Consider the following 19,509-nt stretch of genomic DNA (forward strand, 5'->3'; position numbering starts at 1 on the left):
GCTTTACCAAAATGCTCTAATTTGGTCTCATCTGTCCACAGGACATTCTCCCAGGATTTTGGCTTGTTCAGGTGTGTTTTGGAAAACTCCAGTGGGGCTTTCTTATGTCTCCCTCTCAGCAATGGGATCCTCCTGGGTCTCCTACCACAGAACCCCCTTTCATTGAGTTGGTGACGGATGGTGCGAGTTCAAACTGTCGTACCTTGTGCCTGAAGGTCAGCTTGAATCTGTTTGGCAGTTGATCAAGGTGCTTTCTCCACCATTCAAACAATCCTTCGCTGCAATCTTCGATCAAGGTTTCTCCTGCGGCCACGCCCAGGTCGCTTGGCTACTGTGCCATGGGCCTTCCTGATAACATTGCGTATGGTGGATACAGGGACACCAAGATCTCTGGATATGGACTTGCAGCCTTGACATTGTCCATGCTTGGCTACAATCTTGTCTTTTTTTTTATTTTTTTATTTTTTTTTTGTATACAAGATCGAGGCTCATGAAAGAGCAAACATTAATCACACAAAAAGACAAACCGACACACAAAACACAAAAAACTAGGGGAGCGGCAGACAAGATGGGGAGAGAGGGGGAAGGACACAAAAGAGAGGGGGAAGAGGGGGAAGGACACAAACACAACATTTGAGAGCAGGGACATCGGGAGGACTTGGGGGGAGGTGGGAGAGGATTAAAACATATGAACACTGCAAGGACTCTGGGGTGAATTACCGGGGGTAGAAAAGATCAAGGTTTTCGATGGGGGAAGATAAGAGATGGTGGTGAACAGCTGTTTTAAAGACCTGGAGGGAGGAGTGGGATTGAAGGGAGTGGGGGTGTTTGTTCCAGAGGCGGGAGAAAAGGGGAATGAAAGAGTGAAGGTGAGCAGAGAGCCTAGACTTTGGCAGTTTAACCATAAGAGGGTTGCAGGCAGATCTTGTGCGACCTGAAGGAATATTGGGGGGACAGAGCACAGAGAGAGCTGGGGGAGCAAGGCCGGAGAGGAGTCGGTAGAAGACAGAAAGACCACCAACCTGCCTGCGGTGAGTGAGTGAAAGGCCCTCGGCGTTGACTACATCGCAGGAGATTCCAATGATTCTGAAAGCTTTGGCCTCAACAGCGTGAAGCCGAGCAAGGTGTGAGGCAGGAGCACCAGCCCAGAGGGGGGAACAGTATTCCATTGAGCTGCGGATGAAAGCCTTGTATGTGGTGAGGAGCTCAGGTGTGCCAAGGAAGGACTTCGCACGACGGAGGATGCCCAGTCGGCGACTGGCTTTGGAGGCCAGCTTGGAAATGTGGTTTTCCCAAGAAAGATCATGGCAGATAGTGAGACCCAAAAGCTTGAGCGACAGAACTTCTTGGAGAGGATTGTTGAGAAAGTAGATGGGAGGGTTGTCCAGTCGGTCCTTTCGGAGAGACATTGTAAGAGTGTGAGATTTGTCAGGATTGAAAGACATGTTCCACTTGTTTGACCAGTCTGTGATTTTGTCCAGGTCTGCAGAGATTGAGGAGGCTGCAGACTGCCGATCTGAGGGATGAGGAATGGAGCGACAGAGAGTACAGTCGTCAGCAAAGAGATAGAGAGGATTTTCAAGAGAGTCAGAGAGATCATTGATGAAGACCAGAAAAAGCACAGGGCCCAGAACACTACCTTGGGGAACTCCAGCCTGAACAGGAAGAGGAGATGAGAGAAACCCATTCAGGGCCACACGTTGACTACGACCAGAGAGGAAGTCCGCCAGCCATGCGTGGAGATTTCCATGGATACCAAAGGAGGAGAGTTTGGAGAGCAGAGCAGGGTGCCAGACCGTATCGAAGGCACGTGAAATGTCAATGTCTGACCTCCTCAGACAATTCTCTGGTTTTCTTTCTTTTCTCCATGCTCATTGCGGTACACACAGTGACACAAAACAGCAGAATGACTCCTTTTCTCTATTCAAACTGGCTGAATGAGTTCAATTCAATTAGGTGAGTTCAATTCCAAAGTAAGGGAGAATCACCTTTTGAAGATTTAGTGATTTAGTGATTTTTTCAGCTTTTTATCTTGCCAAAACGAAGTTTTTGCAAGATGTATCAGTCAGCTTGTATGTTTGTTTTTTTGTTTGTTTGTGGTTAATCATTTTTTTTCACGTTTAGATCACTCTGTAGACCACAGTTATTATTGGAAACTCCTGTAACTTCGCATATCAGAGTCCTATAGAGATACCCTTCAGCACACAAAATTTTGAAGGTCAAGGTCAAAGGTCAAGGTCACTTTGTGGTCAATCATGGAGGTCGACGAAACACTAATTTTTTGAGTAACTTTGATCGGATCGTCTCCAAACTTCATGGGAATCTAGTATATGGTCCGGCGCTCAGCTGATTAGTTTTTGGTGGCGATCGGCCTTGACCTTCATGGTTAGCGCTGGAGGTCGGAAATTATTGACCCCAAGGTCAAATTACGAAACCCTTATTTTTTGAGTAACTTTGATCTTATGATCTCCAAACTTGGTGGGTATATAGGGTGTGGTATGGCGCTCAGTTGATTAGTTTTTGGTGTCGATCGGCCTTGACCTTCAAGGTCATTTTGAAGGTCATTCAATTTTGACCAAAAGGTAAAATTTTCAAGTTTCAGTTACCATATCGAGTAGTACCTCAAATTGAAGCCCTTGTTGAGTGCTTTCCAAACATATAACTAGTTTGACAATGTGACGTCATTTGACGGCGTTATGACGAAAAAACTGCACTTTTCATGTATATTGTATTGCTTTAGTTCGCATTGTTTAGGTCACTCTGTAGAGCACAGTTCCCTTTGGAAACTCTTGTAAGTTCGCATATCAGAGTCTTTTAGAGATACCCTTTAGCACACAAAATTATGAAGGTCAAGGTCAAAGGTCAAGGTCACTTTGCGGCCAATCATGGAGGTGTTCACCTCAGTGTGACCTGAAGCAAGTCACTCATGTTCACATTTTGGCAAGATACGGTTCACCCTGTGGGTGACATATGTTCATTTTTGTTTTGTTCTACAGCAAAGAAATACGTATGTGGATACCAAAATATTTTTTAATTTCAACAATTTTCTGGAAGAAATGGTGCATTGTTTGAAAAAAGTGCAAGGGTGCCAATATTTTTGGCCACGACTGTATATATATATATGTGTATATTTATATATTTAAATATATAAAAGAAAGTTTTCGTTTGTTTGTTTGTCTGCTCGCGCTAATCTCCTGAACGGTGAAAGATAGGAGGAAGCCTCTGAAATAAAAAATGTCGGGACGGGCCACGGGAAGGTTATAGGCTAGGTGGTGAGGCTGGTCGAGGTCGCTTCGGCCGGGCTGGGCCCATTTCACAATTAAAAGCTGAGCTGAATTATAGTGATCAATCTTCTACGGCCACGAGTAAAAGCTGAATTATCGCAGTAAATTCATTCAAAAAGAACCCGGGCAACGCCGGGTGCTTTCCGCTCGTATATATATAAAAGAAAGTTTTTGTTTGTTTGTCTGCACAAAGGACAAATTCCTTTGCAGGAAGGATTTGTAGGAAGGAAGGATTCAGGATTCCTGAGCTAATCTCCTGAACGGTGAATGATAGGAGGGAACCTCTAAAACAAAAAATGCCGGGACGGGCCCCGGTAAGGTTATAGGCTAGGTGGCGAGGCCGGTCGAGGCCGCTTCGGCCAGACTGGGCCCATTACGCAATTAAAAGCTGAGCTGAATTAATTATAGTAGTCAATCTTCTACGGCCGTGAGTAAAAGCTGAATTATAGTAGTAAATTCATTCAAAAAGAACTAAAAATGTCGGGACGGGCCCCAGGAAGATTATAGGCTAGGTGGCTATGCCGGTTGAGGCCACTTCCGCTGGGCTGGGCCCATTTCACAATTAAAAACTGAGCTGAATTGTCGTAGTCAATCTTCTCCGGCCGCGAGTAAAAGCTAAATTTATAGTAGTAAATTCATTCAAAAAGAACTTTAAAATGTCGGGACGGGCCCCGGGAAGGTTACAGGCGAGGTGGCGAGGTGGCGAGGCCGGTCGTGGCCACTTCGACCAGGCTGGGCCCATTTCGCAATTAAAAGCTGAGCTGAATTATCGGAGTCAATCTTCTACTGCCACGAGTAAAAGCTGAATTATAGTAGTAAATTCATTCAAAAAGAACCCGGGCAACGCCAGGTGCTTTCGGCTAGTGTGTATATATATATATATATATATATATATATATATATATATATATATATATATATATTATTGAAGGAGCTATGTATGCTCCAACTCGAATCGAAAGAATGGACGCGACAAAAAGCTGGAATTCGTCCGAGTTTCTTTATTGCATCAAATCAACTCGGGTACTCTGAAAAGCCCGTTTATCGGGCAGCATTATATACAAGCACTCGAATATCTCATGCCGGAGCGTTTGCCCTTAAAAGGCGCGACTGGGCATGTCCGGGAGACCTGGGCGAGTCTAGACATGCCCGGGAACGGCGAGACTGGGTGTCGCCGGACGGGCCGGGCGTGCCTGGACATGCCCGGGAAGGGCGAGACTGGGTGTCGCCGGACGGGCCGGCGAGCCCGGGAAAGGCGAGTCCGGGCATGCCCGGGAAAGGCGAGACTGAGCGTCTCCGGGCGGTCTGGGCGAGCCCGGCACAGCGATCGCTCTGTGGTTGCGTCCTCGGCAGGTGTAAGGTGATTGTGTATGTTCAGCGGCAACCGCTACATTATTATATATATTATATATATATATATATATATATATATATATATATATATATATATGTATATATATATATATATATATATATATACATATATATATATATACATATATATATATATATATATATATATATACATATATATATATATACATATATATATATATATACATATATATATATATATATATATATATATATATATATATATATATATATATATATATATACATATATATATATATACATATATATATATATATATATATATATATATATATATATATATATATATATCCAGTATATATATATATATATACATATATATTATTATATAAAAGAAAGTTTTTGTTTGTTTGTCTGCACGTGCTAATCTCCTGAACGGTGAAAGATAGGAAACCTCTGAAACAAAAAATGTCGGGACGGGCCTCGGGAGGGTTATAGGCGAGGTGGCGAGGCCGGTTGAGGCCCCCTCGGCCGGGCTGGGTCCATTTCACAATAAATCTTCTTCTTCTTTCAAAATTCTCTTGAAGTACAACTTATGCACTTAATAGGAATATCTGACTGATTGCAACACATGCTTTCAAAATTCTCTCTCGTGGGGCCCGGCGGAAGAAAGAACAAGGAATCGTTGAGCACTGACTGATACTGGGCTCGCGTCAGACCTATGTACAGAAGATTAAATTCATTCAAAAAGAACCCGGGCAACGCCGGGTGCATTCAGCTAGTATATTATAAAAGGAGCTGTGTCTGTCTGTTTGTCGTGTTGTAACTTGACAATGGATTCACGGATTTCAATGAATCCAACTGCGGTGAATTCGGGTAACTCCCGGGAGTGTTTGTGATCCCCAAAAAAATAATGAATTTTTTTTTTACGGGTACAGGGACACGCGTGTCAAAACTGCAATTGCCAACACGTGAAGTTGGTTATCCCTGCAGGGAGAACAGGATCTCCCAGGAATCCTTCCCCCCCCCCCCCCCACAGATTGGCCATTGCAGCAAAGATTGGTATTTCCTTCAGCGAATCGACGGGTCTTATATTCTAGTATGTATGTATGTGTGTGTGTGTGTATGTATGTATATATATATATATATATATATATATATATATATATATATATATATATATATATATATATTGTTGCGGTTTTTAGAACCCTCCACTTTGTAAATATTTGTAATAATCCCTTATAAATAATCCCCTGTAAATATTCCCATTTTTGGTGTAAAGGTCAAAGGTTGCACCCTAGTTAGGTCATATTGCAACACGTAGGACACCATAGGCTCTTCTTTAGTTATTTCATTAGTATGTGTTTCAGGTAAGGATCTGTTTCCAATAGTTGAATCTGCGTTTTGTTAATTAAATAAGAGTAGGCCCCAAAGTTCCTTTCAACATCAGTGCGAGTGGTCTTTTATCCCGCAAGCCGCTATAAGCCACGTGGCAGAGTTGGAGAAGGGAGGAGCGCCAGGAATGAGGCGTGGCCCACCAACGCACCATCAAGGGACGGACCGGTGAGCCCTCACGACCAATCAGGGCCAAGGCAGCTCACCGATGGGCGTATCCAAAAAGGCAAGCGGCTTAATCCCAGTCATTCACAGTAGACAACTGCATCTCCTTCCTCTCTTTCTTCCAACGCAAAATTGACAACATCTACAACAGCTTGACCACCGCCGCACCCGCTCCCCCTCCAACCACCTGCCCCCCCCTTGTCCTGCCATCCCCTGTCTCGGTTCTCCCCAATCTCTCCTACTGACCTCTCTGAACTCCTCATAGGAATGAAAACTGCCACCTGCACTCTTGACCCCATCCCCTCCAGCTTTGTCAAAGCCTCCCTCCCTGCTCTCTCTCCACTTATCATTGCAACAATAAACTCCTCCCTGTCTACAGGCATCGTCCCACCTTCCCTCAAAATTGCTGCTGTTACCCCCATTCTAAAAAAACCTGGTCTAAACCCTGACACCCTAAACAACTTCAGACCCATCTCCAACCTACCCTTTCTGTCAAAAGTTTTGGAACGCGCTGTAGCCACTCAACTCAAACATCATCTCTCTGCCAATAACTTGTATGAAACATTCCAATCCGGATTCCGCTCCAACCACAGTACTGAAACTGCTCTCCTCAAAATCACCAACGACCTTCTCCTCTCCTCTGACGCTGGCAACCTCAACATTCTCGTCCTCCTCGACCTCAGCGCTGCCTTTGACACCATCGATCACACTATCCTCCTCACCCGACTTGAATCCACCTTTAACGTCACCGGCACTGCCCTCTCTTGGATTAAATCATACCTCTCTGACAGATGCCAGTTCATCTCCATCAATAACTGCAAATCCCCCACTGCTCCCCTCCCCCAAGGTGTCCCCCAAGGTTCAGTTCTTGGCCCCCTCCTCTTCATCCTTTACCTGTCCCCGCTCGGTCACTTAATCCGCCGTCATGGTCTCCAATTCCACTGCTTCGCCGATGACATCCAGCTTTTCATCTCCACCAAGTCCGTCTCCACCGACACCCACTCTATCCTGACAAACTGCATCACTGAAATAAAATCCTGGCTTCAAATCAACTTCCTCAAGCTTAACTGTGATAAATCTGAAATAATCATCATTGGCCCAAAAACGCTCACAAAATCCACCCATAACTTTGCCCTCAACATCGACGGTATCCCAGTATCCACCTCCCCTCACATCCGGAATCTTGGCGTCATCTTTGACCAAACCCTTTCCTTCGACAAATACACTAAACAGATCACAAAGTCAGCCTTCTTTCACCTGAAAAACATTGCCCGTCTCCGCTCATCCCTCTCCTCCACGGCTGCAGAAACCCTCATCCACGCCTTCACCTCCCGTCTGGACTACTGCAATAGCCTCCTCTATGGTTCACCCTCAAAAATCACCAATAAACTCCAATACATTCAGAACTCCGCTGCCCGTCTACTCACTCATTCCCGGACCCGTGACCACATCACCCCCGTCCTTTACAAGCTTCACTGGCTCCCCATCCCCCAGAGAATCCAGTACAAAATCCTCCTCTTGACATACAAAGCCCTCCATAACCTGGCCCCATCCTACCTGGCTGACCTCCTCTCCAGACACACTCCCACCCGCAACCTCCGCTCTGCTGGTACCAACCTCCTGACCCCCTCCATCCGGACCAAATTCAGATCCTGGGGGGACAGGGCCTTCTCCATCGCTGCTCCCACCCTCTGGAACTCACTACCTCACACCATCAGAGACTCCTCCTCACTCACCACATTCAAAACATCACTAAAGACCCACCTGTTCAACGCTGCATTCAACATTCAACCCACAGCATTTAACCCCTGACTATCTCTTCTCCTTCTCCCTCCTTTTGCTTTAAATATTTCCCTATTGATTCTTGTCTTGTCTTTTTGATTCTTGTCTTATATATATGCCGTATATCGCTGCTGTTTGTTTTCTTGATTCTTGTCTTTTTGCAATTGTTGTTTTCATGTATTGTTATGCATTATGTTTTCCACTCTGTCAAAGCGCCTTTGGGCTTCTGGAAAAGCGCTATACAAAATAAATGAATTATTATTATTATTATTAATACCCGATCGGCCAATATAAGCGGCCGCGTGGGACTACTTAGGGAGATGAGCCAGGGAGAGAGAAGGAGCCAAACATAGATGAGTGATACGGGAGAGGACGGCAGATGCGGAAGACCCGAGAGTGGTGAAGGAGTCCCTGCTTGCCGTTGTCGCGGACCATTGGAGGCGCACAACTGGCCGAAGGCTAAGGGTCAATTTATTACGTACGCCGCATCCCAGTCTTCCCCCCCCCCCCCCCCCCCCCCGCGATATAATTGTCCGCTCACGTTAAACGCCACGTGAAGCTGCCGGCCGCTCGTTGCCGCGGTACGAGTGAACACCCGGAGCGTGGACCGGAGCGCGAGGTCGGAGCCGGACCTCACCGCCTACCATCGACGCCTACCTACCACCTGCCCGGACCCTTCTCTTCCTTCCCACCAGCCCTGCCATTCCATCATTTCGTGTGTGATTGTTCTGTCTTGGGAGTGAAATATAAGAGTGTATAACTATAAGGTTGCCCTATGTCCTTTTATTTCCTTCTTTTGTATATTCTTGCCCTTTCGTTTCCTCTTTCATTATTGTATAATAAATTCTGTGTTCCTTCTTATTTTTTGGGTTTTCCTCTCATCTTCGCTTCGCTTTAGTCTTTTCCCAATTGAATACCGGTGGCACGATATAGGAACCGCTATAATCGGGTCTAGTCTTTGTTAACGGCCTGAGTCATGGCTCGCTTCGCTCGGCGTGTCCATTACAGCCGCGGCTCGGGCGGGGCTCATTTCCTCGCTTACCGGAAGGCGCTGGTAATTAGGTAATAGGAGCAATTGGCCTACCACCCTATTCAGCGCTGACCGGAAGTGACGTCATAGCTCCAGGACTCGGACGGCCCGCTTAATAGACGAGGGGATTGACCCCCCCTTCGGTAAAGGGAGTGCCGTAACTCGAGATCCGCAACAATATATTACCAAGATTGGGGTGATTGGGATTACATGTTTTTCAAAAGAAGGCGCATCCAATCAAAAGGTAGCTAGATCTAACTCTGCTAAAGTAATAAATACTCAAGAGCAGACCAAGTCTCAGGCAACGTTTCACCCGCTTCCCAGCAAGCTTTCCCAGGCCAATATACCCTGAGGCTCGGCACATGTCTGCTTTTATTTCTGAGGTGACCATTCATTGTTGGTCATGTGTGGGTGGGCAATGTCAACGGAGGAGTGTTTTTGTTTTGCCAAACCTTAAGCAATAAACGTTAAATTGCATCATTGATGGTCTGCTCTTTTTTATTACTTACCTATGATCCGGTATTGTATGCATGGCAATGAGTAGGTGTGTGTGCTAGTTGTTGTTTTTGTGTTTCTGGGGCACAAACATGGCTGGATCCATGTCCAGGTTGGATGTGATGATGTGTTGGTTGTGTGGTTGGTGGAGTTTCCATTGGGTGTTGTTTAGGTGTGGGTGTGGTGTTCCGTGTTTGGGATTGAGCTTTGTTTTTTTGCTCAACTTGTCAAATTGCTTGCACCATCCAGTTTTTGCCACTTTTATCAGAGGTGTGTATTCAGCCGAAAAGTCCAGCGTTTCTCCAGTTAGACCACCCTCTCGGCTCTTGATGTGCCATGCTTCCAGTATCAATCTGTAATGTTTGTTGGATGTCGTGTCTAAGACGCGGCTCCCATCCAAGTCAAATTTGTTGCCAGCTTGCAAACAATGACGTGTTATGGCTGATTGTGTCACCTTTCCAAGCCTAGTTACTCCATCATGTTCATCTGGCATGACGTGACATAGCTTGCTGGCTGAATGGGGGGGGGGGGGGGGGGGGGGAGTGTGATGTCGCTTAATGCAGCATTTCCTTGAGCAGTTTTGAGTCCAAGGCATCTGCTGCTTTCATGCTTTTAAAGTCTCTGGCCCCCACCTCATGTCGTAATGCAGCACTCCCCTCCCTTCTCACTCATCATTGGCCTGAAGGTCCATTTGATTGGTGGAGGACTGTCCATCTCATACTTGCCACCTTGGGGCAGCCCTCCCCTTCTCCAACTGCTGGAGCGTTGGTTTCCCACATAAACTATGGGCTGATGGCCTACCCAGACGCTAAAAAAAGAGAGACATTTCAGACAGATTCCAAAGGGTAGAACATAAAATAAAAGGTTCACAGGGTTGAGGAGTCTGGACGACGTTCAGACACATATACAAGGGGAGGTTGGACGTCGTTTGTTTAGACGATAAAAGCGACGCATACCTAATATCACGACAAAATTACCTTAGGCTTACGCTATTACATTACTACAGAGATAACTAAACGATACGAAGCAATGTTACCCCTTATCGGAGTCATTTACACAATATAATTCAATAAGGTGCAAAGCTCGAGGCAGAGACTGTGTTGGTCAAGCACAGAGGTTAGGAATAGTATTGAGGATAAGCAGAAGGCATTCAAGTGGTTCTTACAACCAACGCCATGCATTTTGATTAATCATTGTCCACTCTATGATGTTATACAACCTGAGACGTTTTTGATGTTGGTCGTGATAAGTACATGGTTGGCTCCATTGGTGCAGACATGTTTTCTGCCATTACTGTTCAGAATCCTAGATGTGAAATCAAAAGGTTTAGATAATAAGCCTTACAACAGACAATGTTGCAGAAATAAAACAACCATCGACTCGAGAATACATGGAAGAAAAACCAAAAGATGGAAAATTGAAGAGTGCTTGTTGTGGAAGGAAATTAATATGAACAATGAACATGAAATGAAATTTCTGCCTTATCATCATCATACTAAAATACACAATTTGCTGTCTGTCTGTCTAACCATGATACATACGGTCGTTACTTATCCAATCTCAACCAAACTTGTAAAGGAGGATTAAAGATCACATGATGGAGGTTGGAGCGAATTAATTTGCACCCTTCCCCAAAGGGGTTTTCCATCTTTGGTGAACTCCATGTAAAGGTATATATCCATGTTAAGATAGCTTATCGTGGCATTTTTCCACAAGGACATTTCTAATAACAAAAGTAACTAGAACGGCACTCAGTAGAGAGCATACCTCCGCCTGGTTGGCAATATCACTCAACAGTGAAGAATCACTTAAAAATTCTACTAGCTGGATCCGAATCCGGATTTTCACCAAAATTGAATCGATTAGTTCTTGTCACACACACAACCTGTCCAACATCTTTCGTCCAAATCTATCCATAACTTTTTGAGATATCCTGCTATATGTTGGTTTTGGCCCGATCTCCCAATGGTGAAGAATCGCTTAAAGAATTAAATAATCCTCATATCCGAATCCATATTCAGATCTTCACCAAAATCGAATCGATCCTTCCTTGTGACACACACACGACTTCCCACAACTAGGGAAGGTGTTCTTTTCTTTGAAGGCTTCATTTTGTTTTCTGTAAACATAGAGATTATGTGCTTTACCAAAGAGCTCTAATTTGGTCTCATCTGTCCACAGGACGTTCTCCAAGAAGGATTATGGCTTGTTCAGGTGTGTTTTGGAAAACTCCAGTCAGGCTTTGGTATGTCTCTCTCTCAGCAGCAGTGGGGTCCTCCCGGGTCTCCTTTCATTGAGGTGGTGATGGATGGTGCGAGTTGAAACTGTCGTACCTTGTGTCTGAAGGTCAGTTTTAATCTGTTTGGTAGTTGATCGACGTGCTTTCTCCACCATTCGAACATTCCTTCGCTGCAATCTTTGATCAAGTATTCTCTTGCAGCAACATTCAGGGAGGCTGGCTACAGTGCCATGGGCCTTAAACTTCCTGATAACATTGCGTACGGTGGACACAGGAACATCAAGGTCTCTGGATATGGACTTGTAGCTTTGAGATTGTCCATGATTGGCTACAATATTGTGTCTGACCTCCTCTGACAATTCTCTAGTTTTCTTTCTTTTCTCCATGCTCATTGCAGTACACCCAGACACAAAACAGCAGAATGACACCTTTTCTCTATTCAAACTGGTTGAATGAGTGATTTTTATATTCCAGGCACCTGCAACTCACCACAGGTGAGTTCAATTACAATGTAAAGGAGAATCACCTGCTTGAAATCCAATTATTTCTAACAACTTCGAAAAGGTACCAATAATATTGTCTGGGCTATTTTCGGATTTCTGTGTGGAATAAGCTAAGATTTTGTTATTTTTTCAGGTTTTTTTGTTTTGTTCCATTGCAAACTGGAACAAATGGAGTGCTTGCGTAAATGTTTAAACCACTTGGCGAGCGTTCTACAAGAAACTTGGTAAATGAACACGAGGTTATTGAGGCATGAGCCTAGATCTACAGTGCGTGTCAAAAAAAAGGTAATCCGAATTCAAGGGGTTAATATGCAAAGGTTATTAATTTTAACAATTTACATGTGGTTTACTAATTAAGAGGAGATCCTCAGCTTTCCATTGATACCTTCCATGCATCATTGCTGTCACACATGCCCAAGTACATGTTCATTGAAAATGACAAGTTCAAATCACATTTTTACAAGTTTGGCTAATCGATGCAAGTCAGGATAATTGGTGCAAAATGAACGTCAGATGTGAACTTTTCTCAGGAATGATTGGCCTTTATGCACACACACCTTCAACATGTCCACCTCCCCTTTCAACACAAAGCTCACAGCGGCGGAGCATGCCCTGAACTGCTCGTTTCACCATAGCCGGGTCATTGCGCAAAGCATCCACTTCATGTCGAATACGGCCCTGCAATTCGTCAAGATCACGGGGAGGAGTTACGAGCACCTTGTTCTTTAAATGTCCCCAAAGGAAATAATCACATGGTGTGAGGTCAGGTGATCTTGGCGGCCATTCCACTGCATGGTTGAGGGCGATGACTCTGTCTCCAAAGAGTTCCCTAAGTCGATATCGTACAGCGATAAGACGATGTGCTGGGGCGCCGTCTTGGGCCCACCAGAGATATCTGAAGACATCACGAACCTGTCGCTCAAGGTTCTTCTCCAGCGGTGGTAAAACTTCATCATTGATCATCTGCTGATACCTCTTACCATTGACGTTCCTTTGAAAGGAAAATGGTCCGATCACCTGACCACTTCCACAAACTCCCAACCAAACAGTCCACTTTTGTCGATTCATGTTGGTGTCAAAATTTAATTCCGGGGGTTGTCCTGTCGGTGCATATTCAAGAACATTATGGGTATTGACCTTGCCGTCCATGGCGAAAGCAGCTTCGTCACCGATAACGAGATACCGCAGGAAATTGACATCTGCTTCGCAACGTGCTATCAACCATCTGGCAAGCACCAGCTTCCTGGCAAAATCCCCTGGCGTAAGTTGATGCCGGATGTGAATCCGATATGGATGTTGGTGGAGGTCCAGTCTTGTGATTCAGTTGAATGTTGCCGAAGGCAATCCCGTCCCATTTCGTCTTGTGCTGGTATCCCTAGGATGCTCCAAAACTTGCTGCCTTACTGCTGCAATGTTCATTTCCGATCGCCCAGTGCGCCTCCTACCAGAATTCTCCTTGTTGCGGTTGAGGCTAGTGCCATGCTCTTGGTATTTTCTAACATTCGCCCAGATGGTTTTGGCTGCTGGAGGTTCCCGTTCTGGGAAACGTTCCCTGAACGCATCACGAGTTCGCTGCAAACTTCCAGTTTGGTGAAAGGTTGTAACCACGAAGGTCCGCTGTTCAGTCGTAAGTTGAACCATCTTTTCAATGACTCAGACTGTCTCTAAACCCATACACTGTAGGCCCATCTTAAATACCCATCTTAAACAAAGGATGACGCAACTGACGATTACCAGACCAGCTTAACAATTTTACATAATCAACTTGGCAGTCGACAAGTAATGCGTCCATTTCAAACTGTCTTGCACCGATTAGCCAAACTTGTAAAAATGTGATTTGAACTTGTCATTTTCAATGAACATGTACTCGGTCATGTGTGACAGCATCAATCATGCATGAAAGGCATCAATGAAAAGCTGAGGATCTCCTCTTAATTAGTAAACCACATGTAAATTGTCAAACTAAATAACCTTTGCATATTAACCCCTTGAATTCGGATTACCTTTTTTTTGATACGCACTGTACTGTAATCTATATACCCCAAAGAGGATAGCAACATAATCCTTCTTGCCGCTCCGGTACGGTGGATGTACTAGTAAATAAAATCTACCAAATGGCAAATGTGTGCCAGGTTCATTTGTTTCATGTTAAATGTAACTTGGCCGTTTATTTATATTTTAGGAGTCGCGGAAGGCGAGAGAACGAGGCCATTCGTAGGGTTCGAAGATGGTTTATTGTAACAGCAAGATCCAGCACACTAAACTCGAACGGAAGTCGGCATGCTTATATAAAGCCAAAAGCCCTCTTCGGAGGGCGTGGCTCCGGCAACCGCGCGTGCGTCACGTCCGCACAACCACAAGTCCAACAGGCCCGTGCACGTGTATTATGCCCAAATAAGGTAATCACATAAGGTAACCGCCACATGCGGTTACCTGCACATAAGGTAACCGCCACATACGTCCCCCCAGAATGCACTCCACGGGCCTATGCGTAGGCCGAGGCGACCGAGGGGCTGGGCAAGTCCTCGGGGGAGGCTGCCGAGGTTCCTCGCGGGCCTCCCGAGGATGCAGGGTCGGAGAAGTAGTTGCGGTTGTAGTTGTAGTTGCGCGAGGGTGACGAAGCGGCCGTGCCGCTAACGTCAGCGCGCGCGAAGGTGACTAAACAGCCGTTCCGCCAACGTCAGTGCGCGCGAAGGTGACGAAGCAGCCGCGCCTTCGGAGGGTCTTGGAATAGGTTCGCCCCTCCGGCCGTAGAGGAGCCGAGTGCGATGCGCGAACCTCATAGTCATGGCCGTTGTCGTTACCGAAACTCCGGCATTTCAAAACCGCGTTCGAAACTGCGCCCGAAGCCGTGCGGGAGAAGCCGGGGTCACCAGCTTTGGTGGCTTCCCTGGCTAGGGCGCGCTTGCCGTGTTCGTTCGCAGCCCCCGAATCCGTTCGGGGGCAGTCGGAGGTCACCAGTTTAGGAGTCGCGGAAGGCGAGAGAACGAGGCCATTCGTAGGGTTCGAAGATGGTTTATTGTAACAGCATCCAGCACACTAAACTCGAACGGAAGTCGGCATGCTTATATAAAGCCAAAAGCCCTCTTCGGAGCGTGCGTCACGTCCGCACAACCACAAGTCCAACAGGCCCGTGCACGTGTATTATGCCCAAATAAGGTAATCACATAAGGTAACCGCCACATGCGGTTACCTGCACATAAGGTAACCGCCACAATATATCTTTAGAAAATTACACTATTTTCCAAATACCAATAGTAACTGCAAATATTACCTGGTTGTTTCATTCACATAAATCTTTCACATATTTCCTCATTACTCTGTATATAAATTGAGGGCGAATGCTGACATCGACAAACATTTAATATTAAAAACACGTAATAAAATTTCTAACCCTGAAAAGATTGCATTGTATAATAAAATTCCACATTCCCGATTATAGACGTGAAAGCAAAAATGTCCAGCGCTTAATGCGCCTGGCTTTGTTGTGAAAACCGCACAAAATCATGTCGTAATAAACACGCACGAATGACGCACAGTTATCGTTTGGTTCTCACACGAACATGGAAACAATCGAAGAACGTCGAATGAACTAAAAAAAATTGCCTGCTTCCAATATACATTGAAGGAAGGCCGAAATGAATGACGATTGAACCTGTCTGTGGAAACGGCGATCCTGACGTAATGACGTACAGAATGACGTGCTTGTTGTTGTTTTACGGTTTTTCGATTTCAGTGGATGACTTCAACCGACACCTAATTATGCGTAATTACAAGCCACGTCCAGAATCAAACAAAAAGACAGGAAATAATGTTGCACACACATCTGTGCAGAACTGTTGTGATTAAAAGTGTGATAATGTTGTCCAAAGTTGATGATGCTTCTGTCAGGCCTCAAGTATCATCCTCCTGCAACTGGATATCCCTGAGGGCCGTGGGCCCATATATCTATTACGTTGTGGGAGCTGTGCTCGCACGATAAAATCGGACAAAATGGACGACGCCAGGAATTAGGTTTCTCTGAGCTATTTATTCCCAGCTCACTCAAACGAACTCCAAAGCACTGAATCAGCCCATCGAACGGGCGGCAATATATATCAGAAACTCAACACACAAAAGCCACGTCTCTCAGGCGGGGCGTGGTATGCAAATAGATAAGCCACGCCTCTCAACGGGGCGTGGTATGCAAGGCAAGCGTTCGCCCGGTAAAGGCAAGTCTCAACACGCCCGGGCGAGTCCGGACACGTGACCGCTCGCCGGTTGCGTCGTCGGCCGGTGCAGGGAAATTGTGTCATGCTACCGGTAACCGCTACATGCCCCCCCCCCCCCCCCCCAGCATTAACATGCACCGGGAGAGTCAGTTTGAGGGGGGTCTTGATGACCCGGCCGAAACGACCCCTGACGATTCGTGTGGGGGTGGTAGGTGTCGGGCCGGTGGATGGTCGGTCGGGGGGCCTGGTTGACGGGGGACGGCCCCGACGTGGAGGAAGGGCCAACCGTGGAGGTTGGTCGAGGTCCAAATGGGCTGGCTTGAGGCGGTCCATGGAGATGCGGTCTGCCTTGCCGCCGATGTCGATGGTGAACGACTTGTCGTCCCTCTTCAGGACCCGGAAAGGTCCATCGTACGGTGGCCGGAGCGGTCCCCGGTGTGCGTCGTGCCGGATAAAAATGTACTCCGCAGTGCAAAGTGCTGGGGGGACGTGGGGTTGGGGGCAGCCGTGGTGGGACGTGGGCACGGGGGAAAATCTCCTGGCGGCCTCCTGGAGGACCGAGCGTTGGTGAGCCGCGGACCAGGGGCCGGTGGCGTCAGGGATGAATTCGCCCAGCACGCGCAGTGGCTGGCCGTAGACCAGCTCGGCGGTGGAAGCCTGGAGGTCCTCTTTAGGGGCCGTTCGGAGGCCCAATAGAACCCACGGGAGCCTGTCGGCCCAACCGTCGTCCTGGAGGCTGGCCCTGAGAGCGGCCTTCATCGAGCGGTAGAACCGCTCGCACAAGCCGTTGGCTTGGGGGTGGTAGGCCGTGGTGCGGTGAAGCTTGACCCCCAAGGCCTGGGCGACTGCGCCCCAAAGCTCCGAGGTGAATTGCGGGCCTCTATCGGAGGAGATGTCCGAGGGGGCGCCGAAACGGGCAATCCAGGTGCCAATGAAGGCCTGCGCCACATCGGCAGATGTTATTGATGCCAGCGGGACGGCCTCCGGCCACCTGGTGATCTTGTCCACCATTGTGAGGAGGTGGGTGAAGCCCCGTGAGGAGGGAAGGGGTCCCACCATGTCCACATTGACGTGGTCAAAGCGCCGCGCGGGCACGTCGAATGGTGCCAACGGGGCCTGGGTGTGCCGGTGGACCTTCACGCGCTGGCAGGCGACACAGGCATTGGCCCAGTCGCGGACGTCTTTACGGAGCCCGTGCCAGAGGAATTTCGCTGCCACGAGCTTCTGTGATGCTTTCCAGCCCGGGTGGGAAAGGCCGTGGAGGGCGTCAAAAATGTGCCGCCGCCATCCGGTGGGCACGATGGGGCGAGGTTGGCCCAGGGAGACATCGCAAAGGAGAACTGTGCCTGGGTCCTCAAAGGGGACGTCGGCCAACCGCAGGCCTGTGTCCGCTGTCCGGAGGGCTTGCACCGTGGGGTCGGCGGTCTGGTCGGCCGCCATGCGGGCGAAGTCCACACCCAGGTGGACGGCGTTCGCGCCGGACCGGGAGAGGCAATCGGCCACAGCTTTGTCCTTGCCCGCGACGTGCCGGATGTCCGTCGTAAATTCGGACACGGCGGAGAGGTGGCGCTGCTGGCGGGCCGACCACGGCTCCGTGATCTTGGCCATGGCGAAGACCAGGGGTTTGTGGTCCACAAACGCCGTGAACGGGCGGCCCTCCAAAAGATGGCGAAAGTGGCGAACAGCCAGGTAAAGGCCGAGGAGCTCGCGCTCGAAGGCGCTCTACTTGCGCTCGTTGGGGTGAAGCTGCCGGCTGTAGAAGGCCAGCGGTTGCCAAGCTCCGTTCACCCACTGTTCATGCACGGCGCCCACCGCGTAGTCGGAAGCGTCCGTGGTGAGGGCGATGGGTGCGTCGAGCGCCGGGTGCGCCAGCATGGTCGCGTTGGCGAGGGCCAGCTTAGCGCCCGTGAATGCCGTGTCCATCTCTGTGGTCCAGGCGACGACGTGCTTGGCCGGCTTGCCCCGGAGGGCTTCGTACAGGGGGCGCATGAGTTGGGCGGCGCGAGGCACGAACCGGTGGTAGAAATTTACCATCCCCAAAAATTCCTGTAGGGCCTTGATGGAGCGAGGGCGCAGGAAACTTGTGACTGCCTCCACCTTGGTAGGCAGTGGGACGGCCCCGTGCTTCGTGATGCGGTGCCCCAGGAAGTCGACGGCCGTTACGCCAAACTGGCATTTCACCGGGTTGATGATGAGGCCGTGCTGGCCGAGGCGCTCAAAAAGCGTGCGCAGGTGGACGAGGTGCTCCGCCCGGGAAGTGCTGGCGATGAGAATGTCATCCAGGTAGACGAACAGAAAGGTGAGATCACGCAGCACACTGTCCATCAGCCGCTGGAAGGCCTGGACCGCGTTCTTAAGGCCGAACGGCATTCGGAGGAACTCGAAGAGGCCAAAAGGTGTAATTACAGCCGTCTTCGGAACGTCGGCCGGCCGGACAGGTACCTGGTGGTAGCCCCGAATGAAGTCGACCTTGGAGAAGATCACCCACCCCGCCAAATGGGCGGAAACGTCCTGTATGTGTGGTATCGGGTACCAGTCAGGGGTGGTGGCGTCGTTGAGGCGGCGGTAATCGCCGCATGGTCGCCAACCGCCACCCGGTTTGGGCACGGTGTGCAGGGGCGAGGCCCACGCGCTATTCGAGCACCGCACAATTCCCAATCGCTCCAGCGCATCGAATTCCGCCTTCGCTATGGCGAGTTTGGCCGGGTTGACGCGGCGAGCCCTGGCGTAGACCGGTGGACCTGTGGTCGGGATGTGGTGTTCGACGCCGTGCTTGACGGCGACGGCCGAAAACGTCGGCTGCGTGAGGGCAGGAAACTCCGCGAGTAGGCGGGTGAAATCGTCCACGGCCGGGAGCGCGCAGGCTAGCTTGGTCGGAGCGGAGCCGCTCAATGAGCAAGCGAGCGAGCTGAAGGTCTCCGCGTTGATGAGCCGACGCCGTTTGACGTCGACCAAAAGGCCATGCGCGCAAAGAAAATCTGCACCCAGCAAGGCCATGGGCACGTTCGCCGTGATGAAGTCCCACCTGAAGCGCTGGCCGCCGAAGCAGAATGCAACGCTGCGCGAA

This window comes from Myxine glutinosa, chromosome 1, assembly GCF_964187855.1.
Source record: "Myxine glutinosa chromosome 1, kmMyxGlut1.1, whole genome shotgun sequence".
Classification (NCBI taxonomy): Eukaryota; Metazoa; Chordata; class Myxini; order Myxiniformes; family Myxinidae; genus Myxine; species Myxine glutinosa.